General features: G+C 35.4%; 1 non-coding gene across 1 annotated transcript; it reads left to right on the forward strand.

Annotated features, from left to right (window-relative positions):
- The first annotated feature begins 5194 nt into the window (after window positions 1–5194).
- Trnar-ucg lies at window positions 5195–5267 on the forward strand. Its single transcript has one exon. It is a non-coding gene; the product is annotated as a tRNA-Arg (tRNA).
- The last annotated feature ends 6165 nt before the right edge of the window (window positions 5268–11432 follow it).

Here is an 11432-nt window from a genome sequence, read left to right on the forward strand (position 1 = left end):
TATATAAATATAATAGAGAGAAAATATTGTTTTGTTTGTTTTGTACCTTAAAAGCTCCAAAACTACTCAACCGATTTGAAAAATTATTTCGCAGTTGGATAGCTATACTCTTTCCGATTAACATTGCCTATTTTTTTTATACCGGTTTAAGCAGTAGTTTCCACGGGACGCGATTGAAAGAGAAATCAACATACACACAACAAACATACATCCTTACAAACTTTCAAGTTTCTATTACTTGTAAAGTATATTAATAAATGGGTACTAATAGAAAAAAAAATGCACTAGCCCTGACTGATTTACCAACAAAAATCCTAGTTCATTTAGGATCAGACGAGAAATATAACACATTATATAGACTGGAAGCCGACCCCAACATAGTTGGGAAAGAGGCTCGGAGGATGATGAGAAATTTATATAAATTACCTGTTATGTCAAAGTCTGACAGAAATAGGTACAAAAGCAAAGAAGTTACTCCACTTGTTTTGTACATACACTGATTACATTTTCTAGAAATCTAGGCTCAAGTGTTTCACTCAAATAACTTAGATAAAGGGACAATATCCAAGACTGCTCTCAAGCTAAACTATTATGAATCAACTACTTTATTCCGCCTCATACCAGTTAAGAAAAAATCCGGCTAAGTATCTTGGCAGCTTCCCAAGTCAAGGTCACTCACACAAGAACTCAAGGTCACATGAAAAACTTCATCCAGACTTCAGAAATACACAAAAACATTTTGTAACTTTTGCCTTAATTACAATCTTTGGGATTACGCGAATGTTGGTGAATGACCTTGACCTTGAAAGATCATGTTTTTGCTTGAATAAATCTAGGTCCTAAATAGTTTGAACTTGGATACTAAGAATCAATTTCTTTTAAATCGCCGATTGTCTGCAGGTTTGTTCATGTAAATTAGGAATTTTTGAGATGAAAATTTCTCAGAATAGATCTTACAAGGATTGTGTGCAAAAGATTTTTTTCTTTTTTTTTATAAATAAAATTAGGGTACGCACTTGTGATTGAAATAAAGTATTTTCCAACTGGAAGTATCCTATTAAAACTACTTTTTTTCATAAAAATAGCTCTATTCAAGTTTTCCGATCTTTTTTTCAGTCAGTTATAATTTCGTCAAGCATTTTTCTGATTTCTGTATCTACTAAATATACCCAGCTACATTATGTTGCTGCTACGGAACCCTAAAAACAAGCAAAGTAACAAGTCTCAAGGCTCGTAGTTCGGTCATTCATTTTAATTATGAAAGAAGAAAACGTTGTAACTTACCATCGCAAGAAAAACATTTATTTTTCTCAAACTGAGCTAATAGGCAAACATATCGGGGTTTTTGAAATATTGTAAGTTTTTCTATGTTATGTTTCCATGGCTATATTTATACAGATTTATAGAGATAAAGGATTTACTATAACAGATTTACATAATATAAACTAGCTTCTGCCAGCGGATTCACCCGCATCCCGTGGGAACTACTCCCCGTACCGGGATAAAAAGTAGCCTATAGCCTTCCCCGATAAATGGGCTATCTAACACTGAAAGAAATTTTCAAATCGAACCAGTAGTTCCTGAGATTAGCGCGTTCAAACAAACAAACAAACTCTTCAGCTTTATAATATTAGTGTAGATTAGGTCGTTAAACAACTATGTGAGAAAGCATTAAGATTATGTTTTTTCTAAAACTAGCCGTTTTCCTGTAGTTTCACCCGCATCTCGTGGTAACTTCTTCCTGTATCTGGATAAAATACAGCCTATGTTACTCGGGAATTATATGACTATCAAACAGTGAAAGAATTTTTCAAATTTCTTAAGTAGTTACAATAAATAAATAAAAAATCCTCTTTATTATATTTATTAGGCAGTACATATTATATCAATGAGTTTCGTTTTAAAAAAATCAAGGAAAGTCATAGAAAACAGTCCTGTATATTTCCATGCGAACTTGGAAAATCTTTAACGTATTCATTCTTTCATAAATGCACAAATATGTAGGTTCATGCATAAAAATATAATATGCATTTAAAGAACAATATTACTGCGGTCGCAAACATTGCATATATAGGATGATTTTTTTCAGTTACGGGGTTCTGTTTTTGAAAGCGTTGTTTTTCTCTACCTATTTACTAAAAACTAACACTAACACTTTGTAAAAACTACGGCTGGTACCGGGATAAAATACAGTTGTATATAATGTTACTCGTAAAGAGTGCAGTTTATTATCTAACATTGAAATATATTTTTTTAATTGGTTCAGTACTTTCGAAGCCTTTAGCGTACAAACAACCAAAAAAATATTTCCTGTTTATTGTAATAGTATAAACAGACTTTTTTATAGTTGTGTATGTTTCTGATACTGAAAAGGTTTTCTCAAATAACTACAGCAATTCATTTAAACAAAACAAATAACAATACTACTAAGAAGTCTTAGCAAATCCTTCGACTTTTCCCTTCCTATAAACACAGCAGTTTGCTCAAGGGATAAATAAATTAATCCTTACTAATGAGGACGGAACCAATTCATTTATTTCCCAACCATCCTGTATACTAGCAATATGTATTCTTTATCTATACTTCTATACTTAATATAATATAATATTATAAAGAGGAAAACTATGTTTATTTGTTTGTTTGTTTGTTTGGTTGTAATGGATAAACTCAAAAACTACTGGACCGATTCTAAATATTCTTTCACCATTAGAAAGCTATATTATCTGCGAGTAACATAGGCTATATTTTATCCCGGTGCGGGCAGTAGCTCCCACGGGACGCGGGTGAAACCGCGGGAAAACGGCAAGTGATATATATTCTTTCAGAAATCTGATATCAGTAATATATTATGGTAATATTAGTTAGTTTTATGTATGGCTGATCATCAGCCGAATATTAATTTGGCTGGTCAGCTTAGTGAGATGGTTTGAACGGCTTTTGCAGCCGTTTGGCTTAGCCTTTTTTGTTTTTGCCTAGAAAGGTTTCAGGTTTCAGTCTAACTTGATGGCTGAATATTCTAGAAATTCTTCATATCATATCGATGCTCATTTCACAATAGTGCTTGTGAAATGAGCATGGATATGATAAAGACAAGACTTTGAAGAATTTTCCTGTTAAGACCTTTAAATTGATTTTTAACTAATATTCTACCAGTAGCAAAAAAGTTACATACTGAATGGAAAGCCTTCAAAAACCTTCAAGGATTTTAGCTTATCCTCAGGAATAGACCAACTACCAAAGTAATCATTAAGCCTAAAACAGGTAGAAATTATAATTAATGCCGAAACAATTTCAAATACATAATCTGTTAATTTCCTGGATATTTTACAGAAGATTGCTTTTATAGGATTAACCTTAATTAAAGACGTAATTAATAGAATATTAATGTGTGGAAATAATTACTAGGTTAATTTAATGTTTCTCCCACAAACTATTTCACCACACAACTAACCTAAATTAATCTGTATGTGAAATCTTCTAAAGCTTAAAAAATATACAGGTAAATGAATAGTTAAGAATCACTAGAAAAACATGCTTTTACAAATGCGAGTAAAAATTCATTTTTTATGTACTTTCTCATATACCTACATCCTCATATACCTCTTTATGTACATTCCTACGTAGTCTCTTATGTACTAGCCCTGTTTACCTTTTTATGAACTTGCTCATATACTTATAGAAATGCTTTCTTATATACTTTATCCTTTCCCTTATGTACTCGCCATATTACATTATGTTTGTTTCGTGAGATATCATGGACTACATGGGAACACAAGGCACATAAAAGAGAAGTATATTGCCTTATATACTTCTCTTTTATGTGCCTTGTGTTCCCTATTAGCTAAAGGCCATCACGACTTACCATACCATTATATCTTAGAGAAATAGGTAGTATTTCTACAGATTCATCGTCGAGATACATCGTCGGCAAACACAAGTGTATAATTTTAAATAACGATTACAATATCGTTATTCTAAACACCATGGAGAACAAAATAACTATCGGAGATGTCATAACGCAAAATCTCCTAAGAAAGTAGCGCGATAACATGCGGGTGTTCGGGGGATGAGGAATGTTACTAGCTCCGTCCTAACACGCCTTCTTTGGAAACCGGCAATTTTTTTCAAAATAAAATTACCAATCAATCAAGAGCAATGACTGACATTGATTGGTTTTGATTTGAAAAGGAACCCGAACGCCTCGATAGTTCTAGTAACTGATCACGCCTTTCACGTTGCTTGACCTACAAGAAGGCGCCTGACCTACCTTCCTTATGGTATCTCGGCTATCTTTTATTCCTCCGTGGTGAAAACACATACATTTACTTTCAATATCTACATTCTAATGAGTTCTGAAGATTGCAAACGATATGCGATGAGATTTCATTGCAATTTAATCGCATCTAGAGTTATGATTAAGTTGAGAGAAATACTAGAAATTCTAAAACAGTTAGCAGTTAATAAGTTGTTTAAACCTAGCTTTTGTACAGTGATTCTTTTGTTTAACCTAGCATGTGTATTGCGCTTCATTTGTTTATTTTATTTATTAGAGACTGACCTCCCCACTCAGAGTCATTTAATGTTTACTTAAGCCATTCCTTAGTGAAGGATTTGTATGACATTCCGGTACTAAGGAGTGACTTAAATAATCATTAAACGACTCTGAGTGTGGCAGTGAGTAATTTTGACCGCGTCTCGTCGATACTACTTCCTTCGAAATAGACTTCTTCGATGAATGGGCTATCTAACACTGCAACCATTTTTCAACCTGTGAGTAGTTACTGAGATAAGCGCGTTCAAACAAACATACTAACAAACTACAGCTTATCAACATTAGTACCTATAATTCCTGCTTTTGGCTTTGCTTGCCATCCGATATGTTTATGTATTTAGTGAACGTTTTCGTGTGCAGTTTTCATCAAAACATTTGCCAAAGCTGGTGGTTAATACCTACAGTATGTAGTATTCCTGACTATTTTCGGAATTAAAAAAGAATTGTCCAAATCATTTGATAACCGACGGAGTTTCGCGCGATCAAATGTGGAAGAAAAACAATCAACCGAGTTCATCATGATGTATTATTGAGAACCTCCTCGTTTTGGGAAATCGATGAAAAATGTGGTGTTATGTAATAATTTCATAGGACAACGAAAGTGTGTATAACATGAACTTCTATTGTACAATTTGACGCAAGGACCGTGTGGCCTAATGGATAAGGCGTCGGACTTCGGATCCGAAGACTGCAGGTTCGAGTCCTGTCACGGTCGAATCATCACTTTTTTTGTTTCCTTTTTCTTTCTATAATAGTTATCACGGTTTTTGTTGATAGAAACCTCCTTGATGACACCGTTTATATACTTGCTTCAGCATTGCTAGAGCAGATCATCAGACTAATATTTTGAAAACTTTTACTTGTGTGATTGTTAATTCTTCTATAGCTTAACGGATTTTATCAAAATAACTGATAGACTTGCTGCGTTTTATTTTTTGAATTCGGGAAGTGATTCCATAAGAAAGCGGATGAAGACGAAAGCTAGAATGCATACAAAAATAACTTCTAAATATGAGTCTACTTGTAACGTTTTTACCAGAGTTTAAGTTTTACAGAGTTAGAACAATTTATACTTTCAAACACAGGCAAACCCGCGGGAAACAGCTAGTATTAAACAAAATAGTAACTGCATCATTAAAATACAGGTCTAACAAGCCTATCCACTGAATAAAGCTAGTAGTATAGAAATAATCGATTTAGTAAGCGCTTGTATAAAACCAGGTATTGTCTATTAGGCTAAACGGGAAAACGGTTACACCGGAAAACGGTATTACGGTAATTACCGGTAACCTAAATACCGGTAAACAATATGACAGAGCATTAGAGGTCTCTTACACTGCAAACTTTTAGTCGGCCGATTGTTTATTTGAGGTCAAAAAAGGTATCAGACCGACGATTGAAAACTTTGATTGGAATCAAGGATTGGGGGTATTCAAAAACAACCCTAAAGTCACCCGCGATAAATGGTAAGCTATATATGATATTGTTAGCTGCCAGTAGTTACAAAGAGGGCAGCAGAGACGAGCGACCATAGACATCTCGCCATTCAGCCGTTCATCTATGCTTGGAGGATTCTTTTTTCGAACGTCATTGTGACAAGACATGTTATCGTTTGACAGAATAAGATTTTGCCGCGTTCTTGACTAATCTTAGTTGATTTTCATGTTTAAACTATTTCTTGTAATTTCCTCGTTAAACAAACCTGCTTCTGGTTTTTAAGAATATTTTAATCGGAACAGCAGTTCCTGAGCTTAGACCATTCAACCGCGGTTTCACCAAATACCCGAGGGAACTACACAACCTTCGTACATACAAGGTAGTCAAGCCAGCAAATAGCCAAAATATTATTACCTATGTATCTGCCAAGTTTCATCAGAATCAATCCAGTAGTTTTTACGTGAAAGAGGAACAAACATCTCTCCATACAAACTTTCCCGTTGATAAATTTAAGTAGGATACATACACTATTTTCCTCAGTAAACTATAGATATAAATCCAGAAATATAAACTCAAAACTGTCCTGTCACTTACGTACTCAGTTACTTAGGGAAATGCACCGGCGGCCATTTTAATGTGACGTCACATGCTAGAGAGCAACCGTGAGTGCAATTGCAGTGCATCTATGAATAATAATTTCTTGATATTATGCACTAGACCGTGTTTTAGTTAGTTTTAACTTCCGACATATTGAGTGTACAGGTGCATTAATCGTGCACTTGAGTGCAGATAATTTGGGTCAGGAATAAAAAATATCCTTACATAAAAGAATATGGTAAATACGAGTAGTTAGGTCAATTTACATTAGAGGTACAGTAAAAAAAAAATTGTTTCAATAACCAATTCTTACGTAAAGGACTGTTAGTGAACCGTATTTTTTTAAGTACCTAAAATAAATGTATTTTAATTGCGATTAATTGAGCAAAAAATTAGTTTTCACTTTCACAAAATGACTTCAAATTTCGGTTAAATACATCTTTGTAATACATATTCATCTTTGTACTGGGATTTATGAGCCCAAACAAACTATCGGGTGACTAAAAGATTGCAGTGCTCTTAGTCATATGATGCGTTCCCAGACCTGAAAAAAAAGTGAAAAATAATGTATAAGAACTTAATATGTAAACAGAAATTAGTTTAACAATGGCTTAACATATTAATAACGCCAACATGTATGTTTTAGTTAAATAATCAATGAATTACCGGAATAATACTTCATGGGCTATTTACATAGATAACAAGCGTTACTATTTGTCTAACTAATATGGATGTTAAACCGAACGTTGTAATAATTTGGACATTGAACCAAAGTTATTAAAGGTAGGTTATTTTGGCACGTGTGTTCCGTGGTTTGAACCGCGTTCCGAGGGAACTACTTTTCGCACCCGGATCAAAAATAGCCTTTATTTAATTTTGATACATGTATAGGCTTTGTCACTGTCAAGTTTCATCGAAATCGGTTCTGTAGTGTGTTACTCTTTCACGCGAAAATTATTGGTTAGATTTTGATAAGACTTGGGAATTTGGGATGCGGGTGAAACCGCAGGTGGAAGCTAGTACTACGAGCAAAGTAGGGTAGTTATCAGAGCCTTTAGTAAAAGTACTTGCGACACACTCAGGAAGTACCTATGTTCATCATCATCATCATCATCATAATCATCATCATCTCAGCCATAGGACGTCCACTGCTGAACATAGGCCTCCCCCTTTGATCTCCACAGATACCTGTTGGAAGTACCTATGTTATAACTTAGAAATACTACATTGCTACCTACTTGAATGACCTGGAATCGAACCTGGAAACTCGCTGGAAAAGCAAGTGCTTTCACCTCTAGACCACCAGTTATTCCCTGATAACTATTGGAATTTTCTAAAGTTGGAAGTTCTATGATTGAACAAAAATAGTTTTATACTAACTTCTAGGATTCTCTGATATTTCTCGTAGATCTAGATAGTATAATATGATTATACATTTTATAGGTCCTGACCTTGGATAACTCAATTAGCTGGAGACGCCACTGACGTAACTTCCATTCTACCATAGATAGGAGAGCTTACTGGTACAATAATTTGTACTCGTAGGTAACATGAGTGTGTGTCAAACTAGTCAGCGACCCAGTACCTATCGGGGCTGCAGGATTGTTCGCGCGAGTAACCGCGGCCCTGGTACATAAAGGGCTTACGAAGACAACATGGTCGGTTTTAGTCAGTAAAAGTCTGACACTTCCTCACGCTGCACCCATATCGGATATTATTTGAATATTTTTCACCAAAAAATAAAAAGTTGGTGTCAAGCTTATGGTCATTTTTGGCAATTTATTCGTCCCCATCGCGTTTTAGTTTTTTTTCTTTACTATATATCATCATCATCATCATGATGATATATATATTTTTTGTAAATATTTGTAAATGTGTTTGTAAAAATTTTTAATTTTGTGATAGAAAATGCATGAGTAAGCTATCACTATTTGTTGCGTTGCCTCTCCTACCGCGTAAACTGACAGATTTTTCGCATAGAGATCTGTTCTCTTGGCGGTTCCAGTTGGTTCAATGTTCTTAGGTCCTGACAGAATCTAGAGGCCCGCGTTTTATAGTTTGAGATAAAAATATAGCTGCAATTGGCTATAAAACGGAAACCGTTATCATAAAATGCTTTAATTAAAAGGTTACTTGATTGACAAGGATAATTAAGATAATTGTTTATTGAATTAAGTCGTTATAAATAATAATACATCCTTGGCAGTCGTTACGGGTAGTCAGAAGCCAGTAAGTCTGACACCAGTGTAACCAAGGGGTATTGGGTTGCCCGGGTAACTGGGTTGAGGAGGTCAGATAGGGCAGTCGCTCCTTGTAAAGCACTGGTACTCAGCTATATCCGGTTAGACTGAAAGCCGACCCCAACATAGTTGGGAAAAAGGCTCGGAGGGTGAAATAGTAATACCATTATCATCAATCTTTTTATCGTCTCACTGCTGGGCTGCAGCCTCCTCTCACACGGAGAAGGATTGAGCGTTAATCACCACGCTTGCTCAATGCGGGTTGCTGATTTCTGAGGTTATCGGTCCGTGGATGAGCATGACAACAAAACTTTGCTTCTTGACTGCCAAGAACTTACTAAAGAAGCTATAAACAATGAATTAAATATTATGTACAAAGAATATAAATATCTTTAAAAATCCACGATTGTCGACAAAGGGTAAGAGTCAATCCCCACTGAAAGAGCAGCGGCCGGCAGCGGCCGGCAGCGGCCGTAAATGCATGTGATTGAGCGCGAGCGCGGCGGGCCGCGCTGGGCCGCGCCGCGCCGCGCTCTTACATTGTCCGTGCTCTTACGGCCGCTGCCGGCCGCTGCTCTTTCAGTGGGAATCGACCCTAAAATAAATAATAAAATGTAGCTTTGCAAAATATAAATTAAATTTACTATATGTAATATGTATGACATTCATATCATTGCTTCTTGTCTTTAGGGAGTAAGCAGACAACCTCTTCGTTGTTTTTCTAAACAAAAATTTTTTCAAAGATATCTGTAGACTTGATAAAGTACTGAAATTTTATCCTTGATGTGTATTTCAGAGGTCATAGAAGTTAATCTATTTATAGTTATTTTTTGAATAAAAAAGTTAATAGAAAAAGTAATTTCAGATTAAAATCGGATTTTTATCAACAGAATCAAATTACCTGTGACATGTCTAGTTTATCTCCATGATTTTCTGAATGATTGATAGATTTTATTACTTAGTACCATATTAAATTACTATTACATACTTTCATTCTACTTATCTTGAAAAACTTTACTTATCTGTTCCTTAATTTTCTTGTGTTCCAAGTAAACAAATATTCAAAATTGGTACAACAAGCTAGTAGGTACAGATAAATGAAAGTGGGTATCCATAGTTGTACGTGATAGAGTACTGCACACTGCAGACTTTTAGTCGGCCGATAGTTTGTTTGGGCTCATAAATCAGTATGAAGATGAATGGTAGTACGCACATTACTAAGATCAGGGATTGATTGGTATCTGACTGACTGAAAACTGAATGGAATCAAGATTTTCTTTTAAAAAAATTGTCTACCTTCAGGTCAACTGTCGGCCGGCTCTTTGGTCTGAAGTATGCGGGTAGGTACTCTAAACGTACATGCACATTGTCTTTGTATGACTCGACGACTTGACCATTACTGCATGAGCGCTCCCGAACTTACGCATAATATTTTTCTTCGAACTATTTCTTATCTTCACACCTCGATTATTTTCTTATCTCTTTTTATTTCTGTTTCATACTTATAATGTTCACTAATCTTCAAAGTCTAGCTTTAGCAAAGCACTCAAGCGCATGTCAGCACAACCGATTGTATTGACAGAATTATTGTAATACTAGCTTCGGCCAGCGGCTTCGCCCGCGTGGTGTGTTGATAAAAAGTAGCCTATGTGTTAATCCAGGGTATCACCTATCTACATACCAAATTTCAATCAAATCGGTCCAGCCGGTTTTGCGTGATTGAATAACAAACATACATCCATACATTCTCACAAACTTTCACATTTATAATATAAATTCACATTTATAATATAATAAGTAGGACTAGCTTCCGCCAGCGGCTTCGCCCGCGTGGTGTGTTGATAAAAAGTAGCCTATGTGTTAATCCAGGGTATCACCTATCTACATACCAAATTTCAATCAAATCGGTCCAGCCGGTTTTGCGTGATTGAATAACAAACATACATCCATACATTCTCACAAACTTTCACATTTATAATATAAGTAGGGATATAAGTAGGATTCAATGGTTCAATGACTCCTCACTAGCCACAATTTCTGTAATTTACCTATAATCGAAATAGATTTGGGCTACTGCTCAATTATGTAGGTAAGTAATTATATGTACTTATTGATATTCTAAAGCTATACGAGTAAAATAATTGTTCAAATTGGTTCATTACTTTCGGAGTCATTGGGGTAAAAACAAATAAAACAATGTTTCCTCTTTTATTTATATTAGTATACTAGCTTCTGCCCGCGACTTCGTACGCGGATCCTGTCCCTTATGCCAGCGACTATGGGGTCAGCAAAATCAAAGATCTGAATAGTCGCAATAGACGTGACCATAGGGATAAAAGTAGTGATTCTAATTAGACCGCATTTAAGTTGTGTGTGGCAAAAATATTACACGTAGGTATTATTTCGTAAAAAAACATTAAATAGATGACAAAGTCGTGGTGACTTAGTGGAATTCGTGGTGGTTTAGTGGGTAGAGAACCAATCTCTCAAGTATGAGCGTGCGTCTTTGATTCCAGGTCTGGCAAGTGCCTGCCAATGCAACTTTTCTAAGTTCGTATGTACTTTCTACGTATATTTTGGATACCAATGACCGTTATTTGGAGGGG

The sequence above is a fragment of the Helicoverpa zea genome, chromosome 26, assembly GCF_022581195.2.
Source record: "Helicoverpa zea isolate HzStark_Cry1AcR chromosome 26, ilHelZeax1.1, whole genome shotgun sequence".
Classification (NCBI taxonomy): domain Eukaryota; kingdom Metazoa; phylum Arthropoda; class Insecta; order Lepidoptera; family Noctuidae; genus Helicoverpa; species Helicoverpa zea.